This window comes from Sebastes umbrosus, chromosome 13, assembly GCF_015220745.1.
Source record: "Sebastes umbrosus isolate fSebUmb1 chromosome 13, fSebUmb1.pri, whole genome shotgun sequence".
NCBI lineage: Eukaryota > Metazoa > Chordata > Actinopteri > Perciformes > Sebastidae > Sebastes > Sebastes umbrosus.
The window spans coordinates 11661129-11668034 of record NC_051281.1 but is presented as its reverse complement, the minus strand read 5'-3'; the positions used below and the strand labels follow the sequence as shown (position 1 = coordinate 11668034).

Genomic DNA, 6906 nt, shown 5'->3' with positions numbered 1-6906 from the left:
TTCATTTTGCGGGGATATGTACCAAACAAAGATTTTATTTTATTCCGTAAAACATGATGTGTAGGTCAGGACATCTCTGCAGCACCAAATAATTTAATTCTAAATGGTATTTTGACACACATTTCACCTTTAACTAATATTGCGTTTTTTTCCTAATCCTGCTATTTGAAAATTGCAGTGAGACATATAGCGATTTCGATGCAATTTCGATTAATTGTGCAGCTCTAATGGTCATACATGCCTTTGCGGGGGAGAGAGAGATAGCTTGTACATACGTACAACACCTAAGTGTGTTAAAAGTCACTTGTTTTTCCTGTAGATGCAATTATTTGACAGCTTTTGTTGTTACTTTCGATGGATCATCTGGTATGAATTATATTAGGAGCAAAATTTGATCAGTGTTTTAGCTGTAAAGCAGCCAACATATTTGGTAACACATATATATGGCAGGTATCATTGGTTACCTGGTTAGGTGGTCTGGGACTGGGTGACGAGTCAAGCTGGGTGCAGAAAAAATCTGTCCTCTCTCCAAATGTCACGGGTTTGACGTCAAGTATGTTAGAGGAATACCGAAATCCAAGGGGGACAGCCTCCTAGTCACACCTGGAAATGAGAAAGCAGATCACGTTATTATTGTTTTATTCTTATTTTTTAATAAACATGTATTTCCACATTAGACTGTAATTACCAATGATTTGATTCAGACAGTTGGTCAACAAAAAAGCAGACCATCACACAAAAACATTTGATGTAGAAATTTGGCTATTTCAGAAATGCTGAAAGGAGGAGAGAAACAGGAAAGGTCAGGATGATTTCAACCACTCCACACAATATAGCAAAGTGTAGTTCAACAGCACCACAAACTACAGCCGCCAAAATGACCATAAATCAACACCTCTCTAAGGCAAGGCAAGGCAAGGCAGCTTTATTTGTATAGCACATTTCAACAACAGGGCAATTCAAAGTGCTTTACAGAAACTCTAAACTCTAAAACAAAACTTAAACATTATGACCTTCATGCATGCATGATTTAGTGCAGGGCTGTTGTGTTAGTTTAAGCTGGGTGTACCTAATAAACTGGCAACTGAGTATAAACAGTCATAACAACCAATCATCCTTTGTAGAGCTCATTTGCATATAAAGTCCTTCAGTTTGACACCAACATTTGTTGTTTGTGTACTGAACCCAGATGGATGCATGGTGATGTGGTGGAAATGTTAATAATTAATCAAAAAAGATGGGCACAAACAAATTACCAAATGTACCTTATATTACAACAAGCGCTACAAATCTACAACACCACAAACTGCAGCTTTAAAAAATCACCGTGACTAAACACCTCAGCGACACACTCGAGAATTATATAAACTTCACAAAGGTGGCATTGAATTAATTACAGAATTAATTTCATGCTTACTCTATATTTCCTCTACTCAGATACACACTGCAGCTCATTATGTTTCTAATCACTGCCACCAATAATTTACTTTTGGTCACAGGACCCGTAATTCATTATTTCAAAAAAAAGAATTTGAATGTTTGACAGTGAGTATTTTATGACTACTGAGCTCATATGAGGGTTATTATTAGGAGCAGCCGCAGGCACTAAATGAAGGAATACCTGGAGGTGAAGAACAGTTGTTCTGTTTTACTACTACTAATGTTAAAACTTGCCGAGGGGCCAGAGCTGCACAGCTTTGTTCACCATTCAGACGTATATTTTCCCCTCAAGCAGCACCGATGGCTGCAAATAGACCAGAACATTACACTTAACTTGAAATAATTTGAGTGCATAAGAGATGAAAGTGTCGCTCGCTTGCCAATATGTAAAATAATAAGACGACAAATACCAAGCGAGTGCTTTTAAGCAGATTAGTTTCAGGCATCTTAATATTTTAATTTGTGTACAGAACTGGTATAGAAAACTACAAGCTTTTCTGAGTAGTGTCTTTCTTTTTAAGCTCTACTTTTGCCAGAAGATTTAATCTCATTTTCAGAGACCAAGAAGATATTTGATTTGAATGATTGTACTCAGACCTGTATTGTCATTACCGCCGTGTCTTGTCCAAAGCAATCAGCTAATGCAAGGACTCACTGTGACTGTAGAGACTATATTTTAATGGCAGAAGGACAACTTGACAGTCACGTCATGTTCATGTAGAAACATTTATCAAAGCTGCAAATTAAATTTTTTTTTTTCTTTCCCGCCTCACCAAATATACACATCTCAACCCGACTGTATATAAGAAGTGGATCTAGTGACGTCACATATTAATTTGTGGACTACGGTTTTGAAGCCTTGAGTTCGGCATTTTGGCCGTCACCATCTTGGGTTTTTTTGGAACCAGAAGTGATACGAGAGGGTGGAGCTAAGTACAACCGAATGTTGAATGTGAAGTTGTAAGATGAAAACACAGACAACTCCCAAACCGGACAACGCCGTGGTAGCGATCTGTCAATCATAAGGTAGCTACACCCTAAAGCATCCCCTGCTTTATGGTCTATTTGACTCTAAATGGGACCATCATTTACTAAATGAACATCATGCTGTATTGAAGAAGACTTGAAACTAGCAATTGAGACCATAAACTCATGTTTACAATGTTTACTGAGGTAATAAATCAAGTGACAAGTAGGCTCATTTTCTCATAGACTTCTATACAATCTGACTTCTTTTTGCAACCAGAGGAGTCGCCCCCTGCTGGCTGATACCACTTTTCACTCTCTGAACTTATTCTGAAGGTTTTATTTCAACAAACGTTATCTTTCCATGACGACTGCAGCTTTGTAAAGTGTCTTGCTCTCCAACTGTATCACCCCATACTGCAACTATTGTCTGTATCCCACTTATGCTCTTGTGGTTTTATCATTAAATTTGCCAATAACTCCTTCCAAAATGTAGACATTTCTAAAGGATAAAAGTCTGTAATAACTCGTAATTTCTAATTTACATGACAAAGGTGACTCACTGCCACAACCATGACAAACCAGTGTACCTCCGCCTCTGCCAAATTCCTGCTAAAGAATAATAAAGTCATACTTAATATACAATTCTTCTTTATCAGCGGAGAGTTTAAGTGCTGCTGAGGGTTGTCACTTTTCCAAAGAATCAAAGCTGAGTGACTCAGCAGCACCAAAAGCCTTTTTCTCTTTACCATGTAACAAAAAGTGGCTTATATTCTTAAATCCCACTGAATAAAAGAGGAAGTGGGAGTTCTGGAGGAGAGAAGTAATAAAAAGTTGCTGGCACAACTTGGTAGCTCATATACTTGATTAAAACCGTGCAGCAGGAGTCTGATGATCAGACTGAACTGCCATTTTGTTTCATTTCATCTCTAAATTTGAATCGGAGATGTGGGAGGCGATTCCAAGGTCTGGAACCAGGCTAGTGCAGCAGATTTGTATCTACTGCTTATTCTGTCATGTTTTGATATTTGCTCCTTAAAAATGGGTATGCACATGCCGTGGCACTTACAGTAATATGTCTGCACATGCCCTTTTGCCCTCATCTCCCAGCAGGTATGGCAGCAAGTCATATTTTTAATTATTTATTGGGAAAACGTCAGTCTGTTCTCATACACCGTTCGTAGCTATACCTACAAAATGTAATATACTGTAATCTTTGCATATCCCATGAAATCAATTTGTATGTAATCGAACGTAATTGTGAACCATGAGGTATAAAGAACAACAAACGCTGTGTAGGGAGGAGGTTGGGGTGGATGGGTGGGTCAAAAAACGTCGGACTTTAACCCAAGAGATCAACTCATTAGTGATTTATTTGTCGCGAAACTTCTGTACTTAAGTTACGCCACTTCTGGAGTTATATCAACCCAAACCCCGATCTTTTCCTAAACTTAACTAAGTTGTTTAATTGCCTCAACTTAACTAAGTAGTTTTGTTGCCTAAACCTAACAAGTTGTTTCCTGTGAAGAGTGTATGCATGTAACGAGCTTAAAATGAGGAATAACTTTGTTGTATGAGGATACATTGAAAACAGGGCACATAAATATAACTAAATATTACTTTGAAGACAACACAGGTCATTCATCAGTCTTTTTCTCTTGCTGAAAGAATAGCTATACTTCTAATGCAATAATTATGGCAATATGAAAAGTTATTCAACTTTTCTTTTGTGTTAGGAACCAACTCCGTCCATTCTGGTGTTTATAGAGAATAGAAAGTAGCAGAGCAGAGTGACTGTATTGAAATCAATGCCAGCCTGTGGCAAAGAGAGCCAAAGCCACGGAGCTCAGAAACCAACAATGTTTACAGAAGCAGAAGACACATTGGTGTTCTTTGCCTCGGTTTGACAACAGCTGAGGGTCACAAGTGAGTCATACATCAGACAGGGACCTTGGACAGGCCTGTATGTTCTCCGTGTAAATATGCAGCTTCATTCCCACACATTCCTTTACACCAGGAGACAACACACCTCGGGCAGAAGACGCATCTCTGAACCTTATTATGATGCTTAATGGTCCTCTATGGTGCATTGTCTTTTTTTTATCACTTTTAGGTCTATTTGAGAAGGAAAAGTTGTATATGAAAAAATACATCATTTTTATAGGACTATAAACACATGTGGCATGAAAAAGTCATAACAATGAATCAACCAGTGAAGATTGTATAGCCAAAAAAATTGCAAAGAAAGAGTCTGCATTAAAAGTCATTGTGAGCTGTACGACACTGCCCTACATGATCAACCCATGTAACTTCAATTATGTTTGGTCAAGAGTTTCCAATAAAAATGCAAATGAAGTGCCTTGAAGCGAAATGACTCATAATTAATAGAAAGAGAGAAAAAAAAAGAGTAAGAAAAACCTTTGGTGGATGACTTTAGTAGATACAAATTTGAACTGTGGTGACACAGCAGCAGAGAGCAGAAGCAGGTCGGGTGAATCTCTGAAGCCATGGACAGTCAAACTTCGTCCACAATGTCTTACAGCCTTTGCAAAGCATCGTGGCTCTAATTATATCATGTGTTTAGACCACCAGGGTTGTAATTTTCACTTTTGCACCAATCATCTTGCGTTGATCTGTAGCTGCCAAGAGCCCACTAGGAATTTCTAGGTGGTCAACCATCAACCAATACAGATCAACTCTACTGTTATTTTGGTTGAAAATTGGAAACGAGAGTCATGGTCTTTGCGTATAAGGGCGCCTTGATTCCCACTTACATAGCAACACCCTGATTGATTTATTACTCCACAAAAACAGGTTTTTGATGAAGTTAAACCCCCAAAATAGCTAAATACATCGGGGCAAGATGAGAATGTATTGCATCAAAACCATCTTAATGCAACGCATTCTCACTCCCATTTAAGTGGTGTTCATTTGTGAAGATTATTTTGCTGAATAAAACGTGTAAGTATCATAAACGTGTGTTTGCCAGAGATCTTATTGTCTGCAGTAATTCTAAATCCAATGGAAAAATCCCATTGGCTTTTTGTCGAGGGAAACAGTGCGATTCTAACTTCCGGGTTGGCCTACAAAAATACGTCAAGCTTGAAGCACTATATATGATGTACCTATAAGCACACACACACGCACGGACACAAACACACACACACACACACACATGCATAATAGAGAGAAAGAAAGTGCATGAGAAAAATTTGGACACACAAGCTCTCCTCCCCCGGTGTGAAGGTCCTTTCTGCTCATTTCTTATGCAACCCTGTATCTTTAACACACATACTCAGATCCCACAAACACACACATACCGATTAAGTGCGCACACGCACACACGCGCACACACACACACACACACACACGCACACACACACACACACACACACACACACACACACACACACACACACATACTGATTAAGCACAAACACACACACACATACTGATTAAACACAAACACACACACACACACACACACACACACACACACGATGAAAGTGCTTTGTTCTGTCTCCTGGGACTGCACATCCAGCAGCCACCTGTCAGCCCATATTTAATGCAGTCTGCAGGGGGTGGTGTGTGTGTGTTTGTGCATGTTTGTGTGTTTCAGCTGGCCAAGCTCTTTCCTGCTTGGAAAAGGCAAGGAGCTTGTGTATTTGTGACTGGACCAGTGTGAGGAGTTCAAATATAAGTGCTGATTCCTCAAGGCCATTCAACAAAAAAAAGGTTTTGAGCTTTAGATTATTCAGTAATGCTGTAAAATGGGTTCCTAGAAGGTTTGATTTTGAATCGTATGGTTATGTAAGGCTTTAAATATTGAACGAGTGTGTGCTCTGCAAGCTAAGGCCTTCACCTCTGCCTGTATGATGCTGCTATAAAAGTCTCACCAAGAAGAACTACAGCGTCATCAGTTTCAGCGAGTTCCCAAAATAAGACATATGTTATTGCATTTGGCAAGGACAAGCAACTTCCCCTCTCATGTGTCGGTACGGATGCGGTATGGATGACTGTTTATAAGGGCAGATGAAAATACCCACATTTTTGGAAGAGATACAAAAAACTAGGGCTGTACCCGAATCAGATTTTTAATTTTTTAATTCAAATCGCTTTTGGCTGTTCCATTTGAAGATTTGACTATTCTTTCTTATTTTTTTCATATTATCTGTGAATCAGAAACTTTCAGTGGTAAATTCAACCACATAAACATAGTCAAATGCAGTCCGCCTCAGTTTCATAATGAACCAAAACATTTTTTTATATTTCTCAACTGGTGGGGTCCATGCAGTCTGCCCAGTTGAATTCAACTCGGTGGGTCAGGGACTGGCTCCTGGCTTGGAAACACCTGTACATCGCCGCTTCCCAGGTCCGTGGACTTAGACTGTGGAGTGCTCGCTGTGCCCTCTCTCCCTGCGGGGACTGACGGATGGAGCCCCCTGCTCCCGGCGTGACCGTTAACCGGGGCATACTAACCTCAGTGTGAGGTGTCTGCGG

At 39.5% G+C, this 6906-nt stretch overlaps 1 protein-coding gene across 1 annotated transcript in view; it reads right to left on the bottom strand.

Moving 5' to 3' along the window:
• Positions 1-6906, bottom strand: part of map2 (microtubule-associated protein 2) — a 98307-nt gene that overhangs the window by 52380 nt on the left and 39021 nt on the right. The window contains exon 3 of the mRNA XM_037790016.1: positions 465-603. The gene's annotated coding sequence lies outside the window, so the exon portion shown is untranslated. The remainder of the gene's footprint in view (positions 1-464; positions 604-6906) is intronic.